Source organism: Tenrec ecaudatus, chromosome 8 (assembly GCF_050624435.1).
Source record: "Tenrec ecaudatus isolate mTenEca1 chromosome 8, mTenEca1.hap1, whole genome shotgun sequence".
NCBI classification, from domain to species: domain Eukaryota; kingdom Metazoa; phylum Chordata; class Mammalia; order Afrosoricida; family Tenrecidae; genus Tenrec; species Tenrec ecaudatus.
In genome coordinates this window covers 64,342,583-64,365,770 of record NC_134537.1, presented here as the reverse complement: position 1 = coordinate 64,365,770, position 23,188 = coordinate 64,342,583, and the positions used below count along the sequence as shown (strand labels likewise).

The following is a 23,188-nucleotide window of genomic DNA, read 5'->3' as shown; positions in this document are numbered from 1 at the left end:
TATTAGGGTTAGTGTTAGGGTTAGAATTTGGTTTAGGTTAAGACCTAGGTTTAGGGTTGGTATAGGGTTATACATAGGGTTCGGGTTAGGGTTAGACCTGGGGTTACCGTTAGGGTTAGTGTTAGGATTATGGGTAGAGTTTGGGTTTGGGTTAGGGTTAGACCAAGGGTTAGGGTTAAACCTAGGTTTAGATTTATGATTAGGGTTAGGTTTAGACCTAGGGTTAGGGTCAGAGCTAGGGTTAGCGTTAGGTTTAGACTTGGGTTAGGGTTATAGTTAGAGTTAGGTTTAGGTTTAGACCCAGGGTTAGGGTTAGGGTTAAGGTTAAGATTAGGGTTATGGTTATGGTTAGCGTTAGGCTTAGGGTTAGGCTTAGGTTAGGGTTAGGGTTAGGGTTAGACCTAGGGTTAGACCTAGGGTTAGACCTAGGTTTAGGGTTAGGATTAGGGTTAGGGTAAGGCTTAGGGATACGGTTAGGGGTTTTGGTTAGGGTTAGGGTTCGATTAAAAGTTAGGTTTAGGTTTAAGGTTAGGTGTTAGGGTAAGGGTTAGGGTTATTTTAGGGTTAGGGTTAGTTTTGGGGTTTAGGATTAAGGTTAGGTTTACGGTTAAGAGTTAGGGTTCAGGGTTAGGGTTAGAGTAAGGATTAGGGTTAGGGGTTAGGGTTAGGTTTATGCTTAGAGTTAGGGTTATGGTTAGGGTTAAGGTTTGGGTTAGAGGTTAGCTTAGCGTTAGGGATAAATTTAGGGTTAGTGTTAGGGTTAAGATTAGGCTTAGTTGTTAGAGTTTAACGTTCGGGTTCGGGTTTGGGTTAGGGTTAATTTTGGGTTAGGGTTCGGGTTAGGTTTAGGTGTTAGGGGTTATGGGTTAGGTTTAGGGTTAGGGTTAGGTTTAGGTTAAGGATTAGGCCTTAGGGTTAGGGTTAGAGTTAGAGGTTAGGTTTAGGGTTAGAATTAGGGTTAGGATTACATTTGGGGTTAGAGTTAGAGGTTAGGGTTATGGTTAGTGTTACAATTAGTGTTAAGGTTAGGGTTAGGGTTTAGGTGTTAAGGTTGGGGATAGGGATAGGGTTTAGGGTTAGGGTTAGGTTTAGTGGTTAGGGTTAAGGTTAGTTTTGGGGTAAGGTTTAGGGTTAGGGTAAGTGTTAGGTGTTAGGGTTAAGGTTAGGTGTTAGTGTTAGGGTTATGGGGTAGGGTTATGGTTAGTGTTAGGGTTAGGCTTGTGTATTGGGTCAGGTTTAGGGTTAGGGTTAGGATAAGGATTCGGGTTAGGGTTAGGTTTTGGGTTAGGGTTAGTGTTCGGGGTTATGTTTAGGGTTAGATTTAGGGTTAGGGTAATGCTTAGGGTTAGGGTTAGGTTTAGTGTTAGGGTTAGGATTAAGGTTAGGGTTTAGTGTTAGGGTTAGGGTAAAGGGTTTGGGTTAGGATTAAGGTTAGGGTTTAGGGTTAGGGTTAGGTTTAAGTTTGGGGTTATGGTTAGGGTTAGCGGTTGGGGTTAGTGTTAAGGTTAGGTCTCGGGTTGGGGTTAGGGTTAGGTTTAGGTTTAAGGTTAGGATTATGGGTTTGTGGTTAGGGTTAGGGTTTACATTTAGGGTTAGGGTTAGTGTTAGAGTTAAATTTAGGGATAGGCGTTAGGGTTAGTTTTAGGGTTAGGGTTAGGATTAGGCTTTGTCTTAAGGTTAGGGTTAGGCTTTAGGGGTTAGGGTTAAGTTATGGTTAGTGTTAGGGATAGTGTTAAGGTTAGGGGTAGGGGTAGGGGTAGGGGTTAGGATTAGCGTTAGGATTTGGGTGAGGATTAGGTTAGGGTTTAGGGTTAGGGCTGGGTTAGGGTTAGGGGTTAGGGTCAGTTTTATGTTTAGGGTTAGGGATAATGTCAGCGTTAGGGTTAGGGGTTAGGGTTTGGGCTAGGGTTAGGGTTAGGGATAGGGGATAGTATTAGACTTAGGGTTAATGTTAAGGTTAGGGTTAGCGGTTAGGGTTAGGATTAGGTTTTTGGTTAGGGTAAGGGTTATGGGTTATTGTACGGATTAGGGTTAGGGGTTAGGTTTAGGGTTATGGTTTGGGTTAGTATTAGGATTAGGGTTAGGGGTTAGGGTTAGGGTTAGGATTAGCATTAGGGTTAGAGTTAGAGTTAGAGGTTAGGGTTAGGGTTAGGATTATGGTTAGGATTAGGGTTAGGGTTAGGGGTTAGGGTTACGGTTACGGTTAATCTTAGGGGTTAGGGTTAGGGTTAGGGTGAGGATTAGGGTCGATGTTAGGGTTTAGAGTTAGGTTTAGTGTGAGGGTTATGGGTTAGAAGTTAGGGTTAGGGTTAGTTTTAGGGTTAGGGTTAGGATTAGGGTATTGAGATAGGGTTAGGGGTAGTGTTAGGGTTAAGGTTTGGGGTAGGGCTAGTGTAAGTGTTAGCGTTAGGTTTAGAGGTTTGGGTTAGTTTTAGGTTTAGGGGTTAGGGTTAGGGATAGGGTTATGTTAGGGGTTAGGGTTGGCCTTAGGGATAGGGTTAGGGTTAGAATTAGGGTTATGGTTATGGTTAGGTTTAGGGTTAGGGTGAGGTTTTGGGTTAGGGTTATGGTTTGGGTAGGGTTTAGGTTTAGTGTTAGGGGTTAGGTTTAGGGTTAGGGTTATACTTAGGGTTGGGTTTAGATTAGGGTTAGGGGTTTGAGTTAGGGTTAGGGTTAGGGGTAAGGGTTAGTGTTAGGGTAAGGATTAGGGTTACTCTTAGGATTAGGCTTAGGGTTAGGGTTACAGGTAGGGGTTAGGGTTAAGGTCAGGGTTAGGGGTTATATTTAGTGGTTAGGGTTAGGGTTAGGCTTATGTTTTGGGGTTAGGAGTTAGGGTTAGGTTAAGGTTAGGCTTAGGTTAGTGATAGGGTAATATTTAGGGTTAGGGTAGGGTTTGGGTTTGGGTTAGGGTTAGGGTTAGGGTTACGGTTTGACTTGGTTTAGGGTTAGGGTTAAAGTTAGGGTTAGGTTTAGGATTAGTGTTAGAGGTTATAGGTTAGGGTTAGGTTTAGGGATTAGTGGTTAGGGTTAGGGATAGTGTTAGGATTAGGATATGGGTTAGTGTTAGGGGTTAGGTTTAGGGCTAGGGTTAGGGTTAGGGTTAGGGTTAGGGTTAGGGATAGGGGATAGTGGTAGACTTAGCGTTAAGATAAGGTTAGGTTTAGCGGTTAGGGTTAGGGTTAGGTTTTGTGTTAGGGTAAGGGTTATGGGTTATTGTACAGGTTAGGGTTGGGCTTAGGGGTTAGGGTTAGGGTTAGGGTCACGGTTTGGGTCAGAATGAGGGTTAGGGGTTACGGTTAGTGTTAGAATTAGGGTTAGGGTTCAATTTAGAGTTTAGGGTTAGGGTTAGGTTTAGAATTAGTGTTAGTGTTAGGGTTTAGGGGTTAAGGTTAGGGTTATGTAGGGGTTAGGCTTAGGGATAGGATTAGGGTGAGGAATTAAGGGCTAGGGGCTAGAGGTATGGATAGGGCGAGGGTTAGGGTTAAGGGTTTGAGTTAGGCGTTAGGGTTAGGATTATGGGTTAGTGTTAGGGTTAGGGTTAGCGTTGGGTTGAGGGTTAGAATTAGGGGTTAGGGTTAGGGCTATGGGTTAGGGGTTAGTGTTAGGTTTAGTGTAAGGGTTAGGTTGTGGTTTGGGTTAGGGTTACGGTTAGGGGTTAGGGTTAGGGTTAGTGATAGGGTTGAGCTTAGGGGTTAGGGTTAGAGTTATAGTTAGGACTAGGGTTAGATGTTAGGGTTTAGAGTTAGGTTTAGGGTGATGGTTATGTGTTAGGGGTTAGGGTGAGGGTAAGTTTAAGGGTTAGGGTAAGGATTAGGGTATAGAGATAGGGTTAGTGTTAGGGTTAGGGTTAGAGGTTAGAGGTAGGGGTAGGGCTAGTGTTAGTGTTAGGGATAGGGTTAGGTTAGGGGTTAGGGTTGTGATTAGGGATATGGTTAGTGGTTAGGGTTAGGGTTAGAATTAGAGTTAGGGTTAGCGTTGTGGTAAAGGTTAAGGTTAGTTTTAGGGTTAGGAGTTAGGGATATGTTTATGGGTTAGGGTTAGGTTTAGGGTTTGGTTTCGGGTTATGGTTAGAGTTATAGTTAGGGTTAGGTTTTAGGGTTAGGGTTATGGGTTAGGGGTTAGGGTTAGGGTTAGTGGTTAGCGTTAGGGTTAGAGTTAGGGTTAGGGTCAGGTTTAGGGGTTGGGGTTAAGGGTAGGGTTAGAGTTAGGGGTAGCAGAGAAGGTTGGGAAGGGAGACGCCGGATAGGGCAAGATATGACAAAATAACGAGGTATAAATTACCAAGGGCACATGAGGGAGGGGGTAAAGGGGAGGGAGGGGAAAAAAAAGAGGACCTGATGCAAGGGGCTTAAGTGGAGAGCAAATGCCTTGAGAATGATTGGGGCAGGGAATGTATGGATGTGCTTTATACAATTGATGTATGTATATGTATGGATGGTGATAAGAGTTGTATGGGTCCCTAATAAAATGTAAAAAAAGAAAAGAGGAGAAAAAAATGATTAGGGCAAAGACTGTACAGATGTGCTTTATACAATTGATGTATGTATATGTAAGAACTGTGATAAGAATTGTATGAGCCCCTAATAAATTGTTAAAATTAAAAAAAAAGGGTAGGGTTAGGGTTAGGTGTTAGCATTAGGTGTAGTGTAACTGAGGTTAGTGTTAGTGTTCGGGGTTAAGGGTTGGGGTTAGCGTTAGGTGTAAAGTTAGGGTTAGACTTTAGGGTTAAATTAGTGTTAGTTTTTGTGTTATTGGTTAGGGGTAAGCGGTATGGTTATGGTAAGGGTTAGGGTTAGGCTTAGGTGTTAGGGTTAGTGATAGGGCTAGGGTTATGGTTAAGGTTAGGTTTAGTATTAGGGGTTAGGTTTAGGAGTTAGGTGTTAGGATTAGGGTTACGGTTATGGTTAGGGTTAGGGATAAGGGTTACAGTTACAGTTAGGGTTAGGGGTTAGGGTTTGGTTTAGGGTTAGGGTTAGGGTTACGTTTAGGTTTTGGGTTAGGGGTTAGGGATAGGTTTAGGGTTAGGGATAGGGTTAGGATTAGGTTAAGGGTAAGGGTTAGAGTTAGGGGTTAGGTTTATGGCTAGCATTAGGGTTAGTGTTAGGAACAGGGGTTAGGGTTTGACTTAGGTTTAGGGTTAAGGTTAGGCTTAGCGGTTTGGGTTAGGGTTAGGGTTAGGCTTTGGTTTAGGGTAAGGGTTATTGGTTAGTGTTAGGGTTAGGGGTTAGGGTTAGGGTTAGGTTTAAAGTTAGGGTTAGAGTTTAGGGTTAAGTTAGTGTTAGGGTTCAGGTTAGGGGTTAGAGGTTAGGGGTAGGGTTAGGGTTAGGTATTAGGGTTATAGTGCTAAGATTAGGGTTACGGTTAGGTTCAGTGTTAGGGTTAGGGTTAGGATTAGGGGTTAGGGTAAGGTGTTAGGGGTTATGGTTAGGGTTAGGTTTAAAGTTAGGGTTAGGGTTAGGATTAGGTTTAGAGGTTTTAGGTTAGGGTTAGGGTTAGGGATTAGTGGTTAGGGATAGGGATAGGGGATAGTGTTACACTTCGGGTTAAGTTTATGGTTAGGTTTAGCGGTTAGGGTTAGGTTTTGGGTTAGGGTAAAGTTTATGGGTTATTGTATGGGTTAGGGTTAGGATTACGGTTAGGGGTTAGGGTTCAGGTTAGGATTAGGGTTAGCGTTAGAGTTAGAGGTTAGGATTAGGGTTAGAGTTAGAATTAGTGTTATGGTTTAGGGGTTAAGGTTGGGTTATGTAGGGGTTAGGCTTAGGGATAGGATTAGGGTTAGGAATTAGGGGTTAGGGGCTAGGGGTATGGATAGGGTGAGGGTTAGGGGTTTGAGTTAGGAGTTAGGGTTAGGGTAATGGGTTAGGGTTAGGGTTACGGTTAGTGTTGGGTTTAGGGTTAGAATTAGGGGTTAGGGTTAGCGTTAGGATTATGGGTTAGGGGTTAGTGTTAGGTTTAGGGTTAGGGCTAAGCTTAGGGTTTAGGGTTAGGGTTAGGTTTAGGGTTAGGATTAGCGTTATGGGTTAGGGTTTAGAGTTAGGTTTAGAGTGAGGGTTATGGGTTAGGGTTAGGGTTAGTTTTAGGGTTAGGGTTAGGATTATGGTATAGAGGTAGGGTTTGGGATAGTGTTAGGGTTAGGGTAAGGGGTTAAATTTAGGGCTAGGGCTAGTTTTAGTGTTAGGGTTAGTGTTAGGTTTAAGGGTTTGGGTTAGTTCTTGGTTTAGGGGTTAGGGTTAGGGATAGGGGTTAAGTTTAGGGTAGGTTAGGGGTTAGGGTTGGGGTTAGGGATAGGGTTAGGGGTTAGGGTTAGGGTTAGAATTAGAGTTAGGGTTAGGGTTAAGGTTAGGTTTAGGTTTATGGGTTAGGGGTATGTTTAGGAGTTAGGGTTAGGTTTTTGTTTAGGGTTATGTTTTGTGAAGGGGTTAGGTTTAGGGGTAGGGTTAGAGTAATAGTTAGGGATGGGTTTAGGATAAGGTTAGGGGTTAGGGTTAGAGTTACGGTTAGGGGTTAGGGTTAGGGTTAAGTTTAGATTAGGGGTTAGGGTTAAGGTTAGGTTTAGGGTTATGGGTTAGGGGTATGTTTAGGGGTTAGGGTTAGGGTTAGGTTTTGGGTTAGGGTTATGGTTTGGGTAGGGTTTGGGTTTAGAGTTAGGTGTCAGGATTAGGGTTATGGTTAGGGGTTAGGTTTAGGGTTATAGTTAGTGTTGAGTTTAGGTTAGGGTTAGGGGTTAAGGTTAGGGTTAGGGTTATAATTAGGGTTAGGGTTATAGTTAGGGTTAGGGTTAGGATTAGGGTTATAGGTTACGGTTTAGAGTTAGTTTTAGGGTGAGGTATGGGTTAGGGGTTAGGGTTAGGTTTAGGATTAGGGTATCGAGATAGGGTTAGGGTGAGTGTTAGGGTAAGGGGTTAAATTTAGTGGTAGGGCTAGTGTTAGTTTTAGGGTTAGTGTTAGAATTAGGCTTACGGTTAGGGTTAGAGTTATGGTTAGGGGTTAGGGTTAAGGTTAGGGTCAGGGTATGTTAGGGTTAGGTTTATGGCTTGGAGTTAGGATTAGGTTTAGGTTTAGGGTTAGGATTAAGGTTAGATTAAGGGTTAGGGTTAAGGTTAGGTTTAGGGGTTAAATTTAGTGGGTAGGTTTAAGGTTAAAGTTAGGGTTATGGTTTCAGGTTGGGAGTTAGGGTTAGGGTTAGGATTATGTTTAGGTTTATGGTTATGGTTATGGTTAGGGTTAGGGTTAAAGTTAGGGTAAGGGTTAGGATTAGGTTTAGAGGTTATAGGTCAGTGTTAGGGTTATGGTTAGGGATTAGTGGTTAGGGTTAGTTTTAGGGTTAGGATTAGGTTTAGGGTTAGATTAGGGGATAAGTTTAGGGTTAGGCTTTATGTTAGGGTTAGGGGTTAGGTTAGCGGTAGGGCTAGAGTTAGTGTTAGGCTTAGGGTTTAGTTTAGGGGTTAGGGTTAGGTTCAGGGTAAGGGTTAGGGGTTAAGGTTAGTGTTCGGGGTTAGGGTTAGCATTAGGTTTAGCGTTAGGGGTGAGGGTTAGGTTAAGTTAATGGTAGGGTTAGGGTTCATGTTAGGTTTAGGGTTAGGTGTTAGAGGTTAGGATTAGTTGTAGGGTTTGGGTTAGGGTTATCAGTTAGGGGTTAGGGGTTAGGGTTAGGTGTAGGGTTAGGGTTAGAATTAGCGTTAGGGTTATGGTGAGGGGGTAGGGTTAGGGTTAGGGTTAGGGGTTAGGGATTAGAGTTAGAGTTAGGGTTTGGGTTTGGGTTAGGGTTATGGGTTAGGGTTTGGGGGTTACGGTTAGGTTTAGGGTTAGGAATAGGGTTATGTTTACGGTTAAAGTTAGGGATGAAGGGTTATGGTTAGGGTTATGATTAGGGTTGGTGATAATTGTTAGGGTTAGTGTTATGGTTAGTGTTAACGTTAGAGTTAGGAGTTAGTTTTAGGATTAAGGTTTCGGTAAAGTTTAGGGGTTAGGGTTAGGGTTTAGGTTTAGGGTTATGGTTAAGGTTAAGGGTTTTGGTTAGGGTTATGGCTAGTGTTAGGGGTTAGGGTTATGGTTAGAATTAGAGTTAGGTTTACGGTTATGGTTAAGGGGTTAGGGTTAGGATTTGTTTAGGTTTAGGCATTAGGCATTAGGGTTAGGGTCAGGGTTTGGGTTATTGTTAGGTATAGGGGATAGGGTTAGGGTTAGGGTAAGGAGTTAGGGTTAGGGTTAGATTAGGGTTAGGTTTAGTGTTAGGGGTTAGGGTTAGGGTTAGTGTTAATGTTCAGGTTAGGGTTAGGGGTTAGGGTTAGGGATAGGTGTTAGCGTTAGAGTTACGGTTACTGTGAGGTTATTGTTAGTGTTAGAGGTTAAAGGTTAGGGTCAGGGTTAGGTTTAAAGTTAGAGTTAATGTTTACGGTTAAGTTAGTGTTAGGTTTTGTTTTAGGTGTTACGGGTTAGGGTTAACATTAGGTTTAGGGTTAAGTTTAGTGTTAGGTTTAGGATTAGGCATTAGGGTTAGGGTTAGGTGTTAGGGGTTAGGATTAGGGTTAGGGTTAGGGTTACGGTTATGGTTAGGGGTTAGGGTTAGGGTTACGGTTACGGTTAGGGTTAGGGGTTGGGTTTAGGTTTCGGGTTATGTTTAGGGTTACGGTTATGTTTAGGGTTAGGTTTATGACTAGGGTTAGGGATAGGGTTAGGATTAAGGTAAGGGTAAGGGTTAGTGTTAGGGGTTAGGTTTAAGGCTAGGGTTAGGGATAGGGGTTAGGGTTAGACTTAGGGTTAAGGTTAAGGTTAGCGTTAGCGGTTAGGGTTAGGTTTTGGGTTAGGGTAAAAGTATGGGTTAGTGTTCGGGTTAGGGTTAGGGTTAGTGTTTAGTGTTAGTTTTAGGGTTATGGTTTGGGATAGGATTAGGGTTATGGTTAGGGTTAGAGTTAGAGGTTAGGGTTAGAATTAGGGTTAAGGTTAGGGTATAGGGGTTAGGGTTAAGGTTTTGTAGGGGTTAGGTATAGGATGAGGGTTAGGAATTAGGGGTTAGGGGCTAGGGGTATGGATAGGGTTAGGGGTTAGGATTAGGGTTATGGGTTAGGGTTAGTGTTAGGGTTACTGTTAGGGTTGGGTTTAGTGTTAGGATTAGGGGTTAGGGTTAGGGTAGGGTTATGGGTTAGGGGTTAGTGTTATGGTTAGGGTTAAGATTATGGTAAGGGTTAGGGTTAGGGGTTAGAATGAGGGTTAGAGTTATGGTTAAGTTTAGGTGTAGGGTTAGTTATTGGAGGTTATGATTAGGTTTAAGATTATGGTTAGGTTTAGGGTTAGGTGTTAGAGGTTAGGATTAGTCGTAGGGTTTGGGTTAAGGTTAGGGTTAGGGTTAAGGTTAGAGTTACGTGTTAGGGTTAGGGATTAGGGGTCAGGGGTTAGGGATAGGTTTAGGGTTAGGGATTAGGGGTCAGGGGTTAGGGATAGGTTTAGGGTTAGGGTTAGGGTTTGGATTATTGTTATGAGTGAAGGGTTAAGGGTAGTGTTAGTGTTAGGGTTAGGGTTAGAGGTTAGTGATAGGTTTAGATTTAATGTTAGGGTTAGGCGTTAGGCTTATGTTAGGGTTAGGGTTAGGGTAAGCGTTAGGGGTTATGCTTAGGGTTAGGGTAATGGTTAGGGGTTAGGTTTAGGGTTAGTGTAAGGGTTAGGGTTAGGATTAGAATTCGGGTTAAGGTTAGGGATAGTTTTTAGGGGTTAGGATTAGGGTTAGGGTTAGGTTTAGGGTTTAGGGTTAGGGGGTAGGGTTAGGGTAGGATTAGGGTTAGGTTAGACTTAGGGTTAGGTGTTAGGGTTAGGATTAGTGTTCAGTTTAAGATTAGGGTTAGGGGTTAGGGTTATGGGTTAAGATTACTTTTAGGGTTAGGGTTAGGGTTAGGTTTAGGGTTGGGTTTAGGGCTAGGTTTGTTTTTACAGTTAGGATTAGCTTTAGGGTTAGAGGTTAGGTTTAGGGTTAGAGTTTAGTTTAGGGTTAGGGTTAGACCTAGGTTTAGGGTTATGGTTAGGTTTAGGGTTAGGGTTAGGATTAGGGTTAGGGTTAGGATTAGAGTTAGACCTGGGATTAGGTTTAGGGTTAGGGTTAGCTTTAGGATTAGGATTAGACCTAGGGTCAGAGTTAGGGTTAGGGTTAATTTCAGTGTTAGTGTTAGTTTTGGGGTTCGGGATAGGGGTTGGGGTTAGGGTTAAGGTTAGGGTTATGGGTTAAAGTTAGGTTAAGGGTTAGCATTAGGGTTAGAGTAAGGGTTAGGGTTTAGGGTTAGGGTTAGGTGTTAGGGTTAGGGTTAGAGTTAGGGTTAGGGTAAGTGGTTAGTTTTAGGGTTAGGGTTTAGCATTAGGGTTAGAATTAGGGTTAAGTTTAGGGATAGGGTTTAGGGGTTAGAATTAGGGTTAGGGTTTAGGGTTAGGGTTAGGGTTAAGGGTAGGGTTTGGTTTAGGCTTCAGATTAGTGTTAGGGGTTAGGGTTAGGTAGGGTTAGAGTTAGGGTTAGGGTGATGGGTTAAGGTTAAAGTTAGGGTTAATGTTAGGGCTAGGCAAAGGGTTAGGGTAAGGAGTGAGGGGTTAGTGTTAGGGTTAAGGTTAGTGTTAGTCTTAGGGTAAGGGGTTAGATTAAGGGTTAGGTTTAGGGTTAAAGTTAGGGTTAGGATTAGGTTTAGGGGTTAGAGTTAAAGTTAGGGTTAAAGTTAGGGGTAGGGTAATTGTTAGGGGTTCGGTTAGGTTTAGATTTAGGGTTAGGGGTTAGGGTTAGTGTTAGGGTTAGGGTTAGAGTTAGGGTTAGAAGTTAGGGGTTAGGGTTAGATTAAGGGTTATGGTTAGAGAGGGGTTAGGCTTATGGTTAAGGTTAGGGGTTAGGGGTAGGGTTAGGTTTAGGTTTAGGGTTATGTTAAGGATAGGGTTGTGGTTAGAATTAGGGTTAGGTTAATGGTTAGGGTTAGGGGTTATCTTTAGGATTAGGGGTAGAGTTAGGGTTAGGCATTAGTGTTAGGGTTAGGGTTAGGGGTAGGGTTAGGACTATGGTTAGGGTTACGGTTAGGGTTAAGTTTAGGCTTAGGTGTTAGGGTAAGGATTAGGGTTAGCGTTATGATTAGGGTTAGGGTTAGGTTTAGGCATTAGGTTTAGGTTTAGGAGTTACGGTTAGGGTTAGGGTTAGAGTTAGGATTAGGGTGAGGGTTATGGTTTGGGTTCGGGTTTGGTTTAGGTGTTAGGTTTAGGGTTAGGGTTAGGGGTTAGGGTTTGGGCTAGGGTTAGGTTTGGGGGTTAGGGTTAGTGTTAATGTTAGGGTTAGGGTTAGGATTAGGGTTAGAGGTTAGGGGTTAGGGTTAGGGTTAAGGATATTGTTAGGGTTTAGGTGTTGGTGTTGGTGTTAGGGTTGGGGTTAAGTTTAGGGTTAGGATTAGGTGTTAGGTTAAGTGTTAGCGCGAGGGTTAGGTTTAGGGGTTAGTGTTAGGTTTAGGGTTAGCGATTAGCATTTAGGGTTAGGGTTACGGTTAGGGTTAGGTTTAGGGTTACGGGTCGGGTTAGGGTTCATGTTAAGATTAGGGGTTAGGGTTAGGTTTGGGGTTAGGGCTAGGGTTACCATTAGTTTTAGGTTTAGGGTTAGAGTTAGGTTAGGCTTAGTGTTAAGGGTTAGGGGTTAGGGTTAGTTTTAGTTTTAGGGTTACTTTAGAGTTATGGTTTAGTTAGCTTTAGGGGTTAGTGGTTAGGGTTTTTGGATAGGTTTAGGGTAGGGTTGGTGTTAAGTTTAGGCGTTAAGGTTAGGGTTAGGGTGAAGACACGGGTTAGGGTTTTGTTTGGTGTTCGGGTTAGGATAAGGGGTTAGGGTTAGGCTTAAGGTTAAGGATAGGTTTAGGTTTAGGGTTAGGGGTTAGGGTTAGCGTTATGGTTATGGTTAGTTTTAGGGGTTAGTGTTAGTGTTAGGGTTAAGTTTAGGGTTAGTGTTAGGGTTAGGTTAGCGTTTAGGAATTAGGATTTATGGTTCAGGTTAGGATTTGGTTATTGTTAGGTTAGGTTTAGGTTTAGGGTTAGGGTTTAAAGTTAGGATTAGTGTTAGGTTTAGTGTTAGGGATTAGGGGTGAGGGTTAGATTTAGGGTTAGGGTAAGGATTAGGGTTTAGGGTTAGGGTGAGAGTTAGGATTAGTTTTAGGGTTAGGGTTAGGTGTTAGGGTTAGTGTTAGGGTTAGGATTAGTGTTAGGGAATGGGTTAGGTTTAGGTTTACGGTTGGTTAGAGGTTAGGGTTAGTGGTTAGTTTTATGGTTAGGTTTAGGGTTAGGGTTAGGGTAAGGGTTAGGAGTTATGGTTAGGGTTAGGGCTAGTGCTATGGGTTAGGTTTAGGTTTAGGGTTAGTGTTAGGGGTTAGGGTTAGGATAAGGGTTAGTCTTAGGGTTAGAGTTAGAGGTTAGGGTTATGGTTAGAATTAAGGTTAGTATTAGGGTTTCGGGGTTAGGGTTAGAGTTAGGGCTGGGTTAGGGGTTAGGGGTTAGGGTTAGGGTTAGGGTTAGTGTTAGGGTTAGGGTTGGGTTTAGGGCTAGGGGTAGGGGTTAGGGTTAGGATTAGGGTTATAGGTTAGAGGTTAGGGTTAGGTGTTGGGAGTTAGGATTAAGTTTAGGGTTAGGGATAATGTTAGATTTAGGGTTAGGGTTAGGTTTAGGGCATAGGTTTAGTGGTAACGGCTAGGGTTATTGCTAGGTTTATGGTTAAGGGTTAGGGGTTAGGGGTAAGGTTATGTTTATGGTAATGATTAGAGTTACGGTCAACCTTGGGGATTATGGTTATGGTTAGGGTTAGGAAGTAGGGTTAGGGCTGGGTTAGGTTTTAGGATTGGGTTATGTGTTTGAGGTTAAGGGTAGCGTTAGGGTTAGGGTTACTGTTAGGGGTTAGCGCTAGGGTTTGGGTTAGGTGTTAGGGTTGTGGTTATGGTTAGGATTAGAGGTTAGTGTTAGTATTAGGGTTAGGGTTATGGGTTGGGTGTTAGGGTTAGGTTTAGGGTTAAGGTTAGGATTAAGGTTAGGGTTATCTTTAGGGTTAGGGTTAGGGGTTAGATTTGGTTTAGGATTAGTATTAGGGTTAGGGGTTAGGGGTTAGGGTTAAGGTTACGGTTAGGGGTTAGGGTTAAGGTTACAGTTAGGGGTTAGGGTTAGTGTTAGGGCAAGGGTTAAGGTTATGGTTAACGTTAGGGGTGAGGGTTAGGTTTAGGGTTAAGATTAGGATTAAGTTTAGGTTTAGAGTTAGAGTTACTCGTTAGAGGTTAGAGTTAGGGTTAGGGTTTGGGTTAGTGTTAGGGTTAGGGGTAAGGGTAGGTTCAAGCGTTAGGGGTTAGGGTTAGGGTTAGGGTTATGGTTAGGGTTAGGAAGTAGGGTTAGGGCTGGGTTAGGTTTTAGGTTTAGGGTTATGGTTTGGGTTATGTGTTTGAGGTTAGGGGTAGCGTTAGGGTTAGGGTTACTGTTAGGGGTTAGGGCTAGGGTTTGGGTTAGGTGTTAGGGTTAGGGTTGTGGTTATGGTTAGGATTAGAGGTTAGTGTTAGTATTAGGGTTAGGGTTATGGGTTGGGTGTTAGGGTTAGGTTTAGGGTTAAGGTTAGGATTAAGGTTAGGGTTAAGGTTAGGGTTAGTGTTAGGGTTAGGGTTATCTTTAGGGTTAGGGTTAGGGGTTAGATTTGGTTTAGGATTAGTATTAGGGTTAGGGGTTAGGTTTAAGGTTACAGTTAGGGTTTAGGGTTAGTGTTAGGGTAAGGGTTAAGTTTATGATTAACGTTAGGGGTGAGGGTTAGGTTTAGGGTTAAGATTAGGATTAAGTTTAGGTTTAGAGTGAGAGTTACTCGTTAGAGGTTAGAGTTAGGGTTAGGGTTTGGGTTAGGGTTAGTGTTATGGTTAGGGGTAGGGGTAGGTTCAAGCGTTAGGGTTAGGGTTAGTGGTTGGAGTTAGGGATAGGGTTAGAATTAGGGTTAGGGTTAGGGGTTAGGTTTAGATTTAGGGTTAAGGTTAGGATTAAGGTTAAGTTTAGGATTAGGGTTAGGGGTTATTGTTAGGGTTAGTGTTTGGGAAAGGGTTAGTGTTAGGGTTAGGGTTTGGTGTTAGGTTTATAGTTAGGGTTAGGATTAGTGTTAGGGGTGTTTAGGATTAAGGTTAGGATTAGGGTGAGTGGTTAGGGTTAAGGTTTAGGTTAGGGATAGGGGTTTGGGTTAGGTTTAGAGTTTTGGTTAATGTTAGGGTTAGGGATTAGGCTTAGGTTTAGTGTTAAGTTTAGGGTTAGGGTTAGATTTCGTTTAAGGGTTACTGGTTATGGTTATGGTTAGTGTAACGTTAGGGTTAGGGTTTGGGTTAGGGGTTAGGGTTTGGGTTAGGATTAAGTATAGGCTTAGTGTTGCTTAGGGTTAGGGGTAAAATTAGGTTTGGGTTTAGGGGTTAGAGGTAGGGTTAGTGTTAGGGGTTAGGGTTAGGGTTAGGGTGAGGGATAGGATTAGGGTTAGGGTTATTGTTAGGGTTGGGTTTTGGTTTACAGTTAGGGGTTAGCTTTAGGGTTAGTGGTTAGGGTTAGGCCTACTGTTATGGTTAGGCTTAGGGTTGCTATTAGGGTTAGGGGTTAGGGTTAGGGTTAAGGATAGTGGTTATGGTTAGGCCTACTCTTATAGTTAGGCTTAGGGTTGCTATTAGGGTTAGGGGTTAGGGTTAGGGTTAAGGATTGAGTGTTAGGATTAGGTTTAGGTTTAGGGTTAAGGTTAGGATTAAAAGTAGGTTTAGGTGTTAGGTTTAGTGGTTAGGGTTAGGGTTAGGTTTATGGTTAGGGGTTGGGGTTAGATTTAGATTTAGGGTTAGGTTTAGGTTTAGGGTTAGGATTAGGGTTAGGGTTATAGTTAGGGTTAGGGTTATGATTAGTGGTTAGGGTTAGGGGTTATGGTTTAGGGTTTGGGCTAGGGTTAGGGGTTAGGGCAAGGGTTAGGTTTAAGATTGGGGCTTAGGGCTAGGGTTCGCATTAGTGTTAGGGTTATGGTTAGGGTTAGGGTTAGGGGTTAAGGTTAGGGGTATGGCTAGGGTTAGTTTTAGGGTTAGGGGTTAGGGTTAGGTTTAGGTTTGGGGTTAGGGTTAGGGGTTAAGGGTTAGGTTACAGTTAGGTTTAGGGGTTAAGGTTAGAGTTAGGGTTAGGTTTAGTGATTAGGGTGAGGCTACTGTTAGGGTTAGGGTTAGAGTTAGATTTAGGGTTAGGGTTAGGGTAAGGGTTAAAGTTTTGGTTAGGGTTTGGGCTCGCGTTAGGATTAAGTTTATGGGTTAGTGGTTAGGGTTAGGGTTAGTGTTTAGGTTAGGGTTAAGGTTAGGGTTAATGTTAGGGTTAGGGATAGGGTTAGGAATACCGTTAGGGGTTAGGGTTAGTTTGTTGTTTAGGGTTAGGTTTTGCGTTAGGTTTAGGGTTCGGAGTTAGGATTAGTGTTAGAATTACGGTTAAGGTTAGGGTTTAGGGGTTAGTGTTAGGGTAAGGGGTTATGGTTAGACTTAGGGTTAAATTAGAGTTGCATCTAGGTTTAGGGGTTAGGGTTAGGGTTTATGTTAGGGTTAGGGGTTAGGGTTAGGGTTAGTGTTAGGGTTATGATTAGGGTTTGTGTTAGGAGTATGTTTAGGGTTAGGGTTAGAGTTACGGTTAGGGATTAGGTTTAGGGTTAGGGTTAGTGTTTCGAGGTTGGAGTTTATGATTAGGGTTAGGGTAAGGGTTGAGGTTAGATTTAGGGTTAGTGTTAGGGTTAAGGTTAGGTTTCGGGGTTAGGCGCAGTAGTTTGGGTTAAGGTTAGGGTTAGGGATATGATTTGGGGTTATGGGTTATGATTAGGGTAAGAGTTAGATTTAGGGTTTGGGATAAGGTTAGGGGTTAGGATTAGAGTTAGTTTTAATCATAGGGGTTAGGGTTAGGTTTAAAGTTAGGGTTAGGGTTAGGATTAGAGTTAGAAGTTTGGGTTTAGGGTTAAGATTATGGGTAAGGGGTTAAGGTTAGGGTTAGGGTTAGAACTTGGGGATAGAGATAGGGTTAGGGCTAGTGTTACGGTTAGGGTTATGGGTTAGGTTTAGGGGAAGAGCTAGTGTTAGTGTTAGGGTTAGGTTTAGGTTTGGGATTTGGGTTAGTTTTAGGTTTAAGGGTTAGGGTTAGCGATAGGTTTAGGGGTTAAGTTTAAGGTTGAGTTAGGGTTAGGGTTAGGTTTAGGGTTAAGTTTAGGGTTTATGGTTAGGCTTAGGGATAGGGTTAGGGGTTAGGGTACGGTTAGAATTAGAGTTAGGTTTAGGGTAAGGGTTTAGGGGTTAGGGTTAGAGGTTAAGGTTAGTGTTAGGGTTAGGGGTAGTGTTAGAAGTAGGCTTAGGGTTAGAATTATGGTTAAGGGTTAGGGTTAGGGTTATGTTTAGGGTTAGGATTAGGATTAGGGGTAGGGGGTTAAGATAAGGTTAGTGTTAGGGATAGGTTTAAGCTTAGATTGAGGGTTAGAGTTAAGGTTAGGTTTAGGGGTTAAGTTTAGAGGTTATGGTTAAGATTATGGTTATGGTTTGGGGGTTTGGAGTTAGGGTTAGGGTTAGAATTAGGGTTAGGGTTTGAGTTATGTTTAGGGTTAAAGTTAAGATTAGGGTTAGGGTTAGGGTTAGGATTAGGGTTAGAGGTTAGCAGTTAGGGTTAGGGTTACGGGTTAGGGGTTAGGGTTAGGGTTATGTTTAGGTTTAGGTTTAGGGGTTAGGGCTGATTAGGGTAAGAATAAGAGTTAGAACTGGGGGTTAGGTTTAGGGCTAGGGTTATGGTTACTGTTAGTGTTAGGTGTTAGAGTTAGGCTTAGAATTATTGTTAAAATTAGGGTTAGCGGTTTGGGTTAGGCTTAGGGTTAGGCTCTGGGTTAGGGTAAGGGTTATGCATTAGTGTTAGGGTTAGGGGTTAGGTTTAGGGTTAAGGTTAGTGGTTAGAGTTAGGGTTAGTGTTAGAGGTTAGGGTTAGGATTTGGGTTAAGGTTGTGGTTAGGATTAGGTTGAGGATTAGGGTTAGGGGTTAGAGTTTAGGATTAGGGTTAGAATTTGTGTTAGGGTTCGGGGTTAGGCTTAAGTTTAGGTTTTAGGGTTAAGGTTAGGGTTTAGGGTTAGGGTTATGGTTAGAATTAGGGTTAAAGTTAGGGTTTAGGAGTTAGGGGTTAGGTTAAGGTTAGAGTTAGGGTTAAATTAGTGTTGGGTCTAGGTTTCGGGTTAGTGGTTAGGGTTAGGGTTTATGTTAGGGTTAGGGGTTAGTGTTAGGGTTAGTGTTGGGGTTAGGGTTAGGGTTTGTGTTAGGACTATGTTTAGGGTTAGGGTTAGAGTTACGGTTAGGGATTAGGTTTAGGCTTAGGGTTATGGTTAGGGTTAGCTTTAGGGTTCGTGGTTGGAGGTTAGGATTAGGTTTAGGGTTAGGGGTAGGGTTAAGGTTAGATTTAGGGTTAGTGTTAGGGTTAAGGTTAGGTTTAGGGGTTTGGGTTAAGGTTAGGGTTATGTTTTGGGGTTATGGGCTTGGGTTAGGGTTAGGTTTAAGTTTAGGGTTAGGGGTTAGGATTAGAGTTAGGTTTAAGCTTAGGGGTCAGGGTTAGCGTTAAAGTTATGGTTAGGTTTAGGGTTAGGTTTACGGTTATGGTTAGGATTAGGGGATAGAGATAGGGATAGGGTTTGAGGTTAGGGGTAGGGCTAGTGTTAGTGTTAGGGTAAGGTTTAGGGGTTTGTGTTTGTTTTAGGTTTAGGGCTTAGGGTTAAGGATAGGGTTAAGGGTTATTCAGGGTTAAGGTTAATGTTAGGGATAGGGTTAGGGGTTAGTGTTAGGGTTAGAATTAGAGTTAGGTGTAGGGTTAGGGTTAAGTTTAGGGGTTTGGGTTAGGGTTGGGTTTAGGTTTAACGTTAGGTGTTAGGGGTATGTTTAGGGATTAGGGTTAGGTTTAGGGTTAAGGTTATGGTGTGGGTAGGGTTTAGGTTTACGGTTAGGGTTAGGATTATGGTTATGGTTAGGAATTAAGTTTAGGGTTATGGTTATGGTGAGGGGTTAGGGTTAGTGTTAGGGTTAGGTTTAGGGTTAGGGTCAGTGTTAGGATTAGGCTTAGAGTTAGGGTTAGAATTACGTTTAGTGGTTAGGGTTATGATTAGGGTTAGGGTTAGGGTTAGGGTTAGAGGTTGGGGGTTCGGATCAGGGTTAGGGTTAGGTTTAAGGTAAGATTAAGGTTTAGGGTTAAGGTTAGGTTTAGGGTTTAGGTTTAATGGTTATGGTTAAGGTTATGGTTATGGTTATGGTTTGGGGTTAGGAGTTAGGGTTAGGGTTAAAGTTATGGTTAGGGTTATGGTTTGGCTTAGGGGTTAGGATTAGGCTTAGAGTTAAAGTTAGGGTTAGGGTTAGGATTAGAGTTAGAGGTTAGCAGTTAGGGTTTGGGTTAGGCTTAGTGTTAGTGTTAGGGATTAGTGGTTTGGGTTAGTGTTAGGGTTAGGATTAGGTTTAGGGTTAGGTTTAGATTAGGGGATAGGTTTAGGGTTAGCCTTAATGTTAGGGTAAGGGGTTAGGGTTAGGGGTAGGGCTAGGGTTAATGTTAGGGTTAGGGTTAAGTTTAGGTTTAGGGTTAGGTTTAGGGTTAGGGGCTAGGGGTTAAGGTTAGGGTTAAGCGTTAGAGTTAGGGTTAGCGTTAGGTTTAGCGTTAATAGTTAGAGTTAGGGTTAGGTTAAGGTTACAGTTAGGGTTCATGTTAGGCTTAGGTTAAGGTGTTAGAGGTTAGGATTAGGCTTAGGGTTTGGGTTACGGTTAGGGTTAGGTTTATGGGATATGGGTTAGGGTTAGGTTTAGTATTAGGGTGAGAATTAGGGTGAGGGGTTAGGGTTAGGTTTAGGATTTGGGTTGGGGTTAGGGGTTAGGGGTTAGGGATTAGGGATAGGGTTATGGTTAGGGTTAGGTTTAGGGTTATGGGTTACGGGTTATGGTTAGGGTTGGGGTTAGATTTATGCTTAAGGTTAGGGATAGGGTTTAGGTGTTAGAATTAGGGATAGGGTTAGGGTTAGGGTTAAGGTTAGTGGTTAGAGTTAGGGTTAGTGTTAGAGGTTAGGGTTAGGATTTGGGTTAAGGTTGTGGTTAGGATTATGTTGAGGATTAGGGTTAGGGGTTAGAGGTTAGGATTAGGGTTAGAATTTGGGTTAGGCTTAAATTTAGGGTTTAGGGTTAAGGTTAGGGTTAGGGTTATGGTTAGAATTAGGGTTAAAGTTAGGGTTTAGGGCTTAGGTTAAGGTTAGAGTTAGGGTTAAATTAAAGTTGGGTCTAGGTTTTGGGTTAGTGGTTACGGTTAGGGATTAGGTTTAGGGTTAGGGTTATGGTTAGGGTTAGCTTTAGGGTTCGTGGTTGGAGGTTATGATTAGGTTTAGGGTTAGGGGTAGGGTTAAGGTTAGATTTAGGGTTAGTGTTAGGGTTAAGGTGAGGTTTAGGGGTTAGGTGTAGTGGTTGGGGTTAAGGTTAGGGTTAGGGTTATGTTTTGGGGTTATGGGCATGGGTTAGGGTTAGGGTTAGGTTTAGGTCTAGGGTTAGGGGTTAGGTTTCGAGTTAGGTTTAAGCTTAGGGGTTAGGGTTAGTGTTAAAATTATGGTTAGGTTTAGGGTTAGGATTAGGGTTAGAGGTTAGGGTTTACGGTTAGGTTTACGGTTATGGTTAGGATTTGGGGATAGTGATAGGGTTAGGGTTAGGGTTTGCGGTTAGGGGTAGGGCTAGTGTTAGGGTAAGGTTTAGGGGTTTGTGTTTGTTTTAGGTTTAGGGGTTAGGGTTAAGGATAGGGTTAAGGGTTATATTCAGGGTTAAGGTTAGTGTTAGGGATAGGGTTAGGGGTTAGTGTTAGGGTTAGAATTATAGTTAGGTTTAGGGTTAGGGTGAAGGTTAGGGGTTTGGGTTAGGGTTGGGTTTAGGTTTAACGTTAGGTGTTAGGGGTATGTTTAGGGGTTAAGGTTAGGGTTAGGGTATCATGCTGCAGGAGTGAGCAAAGAACTATAAGTGAGTTGAGTGCTAGCTACCTGGCCACTGGTCACGTCTTCAGGAAGATCATGGTGTTGGTTTATGCCTAGCGGTTGCCTGAATGTTGACCCAAACATCTGAGCAGGGTGGATCCAGGTTGCATGTAGTCTGCTGCCTTTCCCAGATGGAAGTGCACTCTCAAACACTCACTGCCACCAATTAGTGGGTGATTTATAGTGCCACCATGGGACAGGTTAGAACTGCCCTTGTGTATGTTTTGGTGGCTGAATCACTTTATTGACCATAGCAGACCTCTTCTTTCTCCTGAGATAGGGTCCAATTGTTACATACTTTTGACCATTTTGTTAGCAGCCCCATTTTACAACAATTCCACCACCAGACTTTCTGAATTGTGTTAAAATAGGAGAAAAAAGTGGCAGTCTAGCTGCTCCCACTCTGGCGACACTCTGTCTGTGATAGAACTCTGCTCGATTGGTTTCCTAGGGCTGAGAGTTTGGAAGTATCACCAGGCCTTTCTTCTGAGGGCCTCAGGATGGATTCAAATAGCCAGCCGTTTGCGTAGTAGCCAAGCCCCTTAACCTTAAATAACCTACAGGCCATATTATTTTTTAATTGACTAACCACAAAGTGGATGATGTGGGGAGAATTATCAACCCCATTTTTCAAACATGGAAACTGAGGCACACTAAGACACCAATTGACTTGGAAGAGCGCTCATGCAGAACTAGGAAATTTGTTATCTAGGCAGTGAGCCCTCCTCCACAGTCACAATCACTGACTACGAAGAACAGTTTTGGAGTCAGGAGAGACTGTATGTAAAGACTCCACAAAGGATCGATGTTCAGGCTGGTATCAGGAGGGATCAATGTATTAAATGTATCTGCTAGTGTTTGCATCACTTTTATCCCTATCATTCTTCTCATGCAACCAAAACTCAGTCCCATGCGAATGGCAACTACAGTAACCAGACTGTTCTGTCTGACTTCTACAGTAGGGAACATAGACCATCTGAATAGACCCTTTGATTCTATGCCGCTCTCCCTCCGATAGACATAACTGCAGCCGGCACCCGACCTGAAACCTGCAGATTAAGAGTTTGTCAAATGTCTAGAAAGAGCTGTCAATGCCCAGAAAAACTAGCCTGCAGAAGAGAAGACACAGAATCGAAAGCTACAAGTGAAAAAAAAAAAAAAAGAAGCTCCAGGTGAGTGGAATTCAGACAACCGAGACCAATGAAAACACTAGAGCTTCTCCTAGTGGTTGAAGCTGGTTTAGTGGTAGACAGGTTCAAGTCACATTGGCCTGAATCAGTGTTTCCACCCATATCCCTAGGCTTCTGAAATTCCTAGTACACTGTGTCATGCTGTCCCTATTACCCAATAACCCTGTTAATTTAATTTAAAACCACCTTCTCATTCTTTCAGAGTTCTGATTCAAAGTGACTCTGCAGGACAGAGAAGGAAACCCACCGGAATTTCCAAGGCTGCGGATCTTTATGGGAGCAGCCAGCTTCATTTTTTTCCTGGGGAGTTGTCTGTTGTTTTTCTAAAACCAAAATTGCAGTTAGCATCCAGATGTTAAACACCTGCACCAATAGGATTTCTGTTTGAGTTCTATAATGATCCACGGTTATTAAATCTATTCCGATATATAGTGATCAAGTGGACACAGGAGAACTGATGCCTAGATTTTCTGTTTAGTGGAAAGCCTCACCGTGGTCCTGGTGGTTTCAAACCGCTGACTATGCAGTTAGCAGGAACACCCTACACCCCTGTGCAAATCAGTGTCAGGGCCCAATAAAAAAAATCACTGCTATCGACTCAGTTCTGAAGTTAGTGTCCCTATGGCTCACAGTAGAGTTGTCTCTGTGGGTTTCTGAGATTGGAGACTTTTGTGGAAATAGAAAGCCTCCTCTTTCTCCAGAGAAGAATCTGGTGGTTTGAACTGTTGACCTTAGAGTAAGGAGCCCGACTTTTTTCCATTACACAAGTGTGTTGTGTGAGGACTGAAAACAACCAAACACACTACCTTCCAGTCCATGTTGACTCCTAGTTACCCTCTTGGTTAGAGTAGAACTGCTCCTTGGAGTGCTGAAGCTGTAAATCAATGCGAGTAGTCATCCTCAAACATCTCCCAGGTGAGGAATTGTGGAGGAAAAATATTATCTAAGAGGGTTAATGGAAGGGTGATTAGAGTCTGTCCCCTGAGGAGCAAGCCCTACTGGCCATTGAAGCAATGCTCACAAAATTCTTTCCTAGGTGGCAGCAGCAGCAGAAACATGGTTGGTGGAGATGACCTATGTAATCTAGAGCCTGCATAGTGTCAAAGAATTAACAGCTGAAAATGGAAAGCTTGAGTTACATTCCTTTCCCTTGCTTTCAATACACATGGGAATAGTGATTCATGCTGTAGGAGTGAGCAAAGAACCATAGGTGATGTGAGAGCTAGCTACCTCGCCATTAGTCACGTCTCCAGGAAGACAATGGTGTTGGTTTAAGCCTAGCACCTGCCTGAATGTTGACCCAAACATCAGAGCAGGGTGGATTCAGGATGCATGTAGTCTTGCTGCCTAACCCAGATGGAAGTGCATCTCTAAAACTCTCACTGTCTTCGAGTTGAGGCCGAATTATACTGCCACCATGGGAAAGGGTAGAACTGCCCTTGTCTATGTTTTGGTGGCTGGAACACTTTTCTTCAAGTAGCAGTCCTCTTCTTTCTCCTGAGATACGGCCCAATGGTTATATATTTTTGACTATTTTGTTAGCAGCGCCATTTTACACCCATTCCACAATCAGGCCTCCTGAGTTGTGTTAAAATATGGGGGGAAATTGGCAATGTAGCTGCTCCCACTCTTGGCGACCCCCCTGTCTGTTACAGAACTCTTCTACATTGGATTCCCAAGGCTGAGAGTTTGAAAGTGTTACACCAGGCCTTTCTTATGAAGGACCTCTGGATGGATTCTAATACCCAGCTCTTTGCTTAGTAGCCAGGACACTTAACTTGAAATAACCGTTAGGCGTGATTAGTTATTTAATTGACTAATCACAAAGTCGATGATGTGGGGAGAATTATCAAGCCCATTTTTCAAACAAGGAAACTTAGGCACAGTAATAGACTGCTGGAGCTGTAAGAGCGCTTTGCAGAAATAAGTAGTTTGATATCTAGGCTGTGAGCCCTCCTACTCAGTCACAATCGCCGACTACTCAGAACTGTT

At 43.0% G+C, this 23,188-nt stretch overlaps 1 long non-coding RNA gene across 10 annotated transcripts in view; it reads left to right on the top strand.

Annotated features, from left to right (window-relative positions):
* The window catches only part of LOC142454957 (uncharacterized), a 140,264-nt gene that overhangs the window by 43,710 nt on the left and 73,366 nt on the right, over positions 1–23,188 (top strand). For all 10 annotated transcript variants that reach the window (XR_012785733.1, XR_012785727.1, XR_012785730.1 and 7 more), the window contains one exon: positions 21,025–21,178. This is a non-coding gene — a long non-coding RNA (uncharacterized LOC142454957). The remainder of the gene's footprint in view (positions 1–21,024; positions 21,179–23,188) is intronic.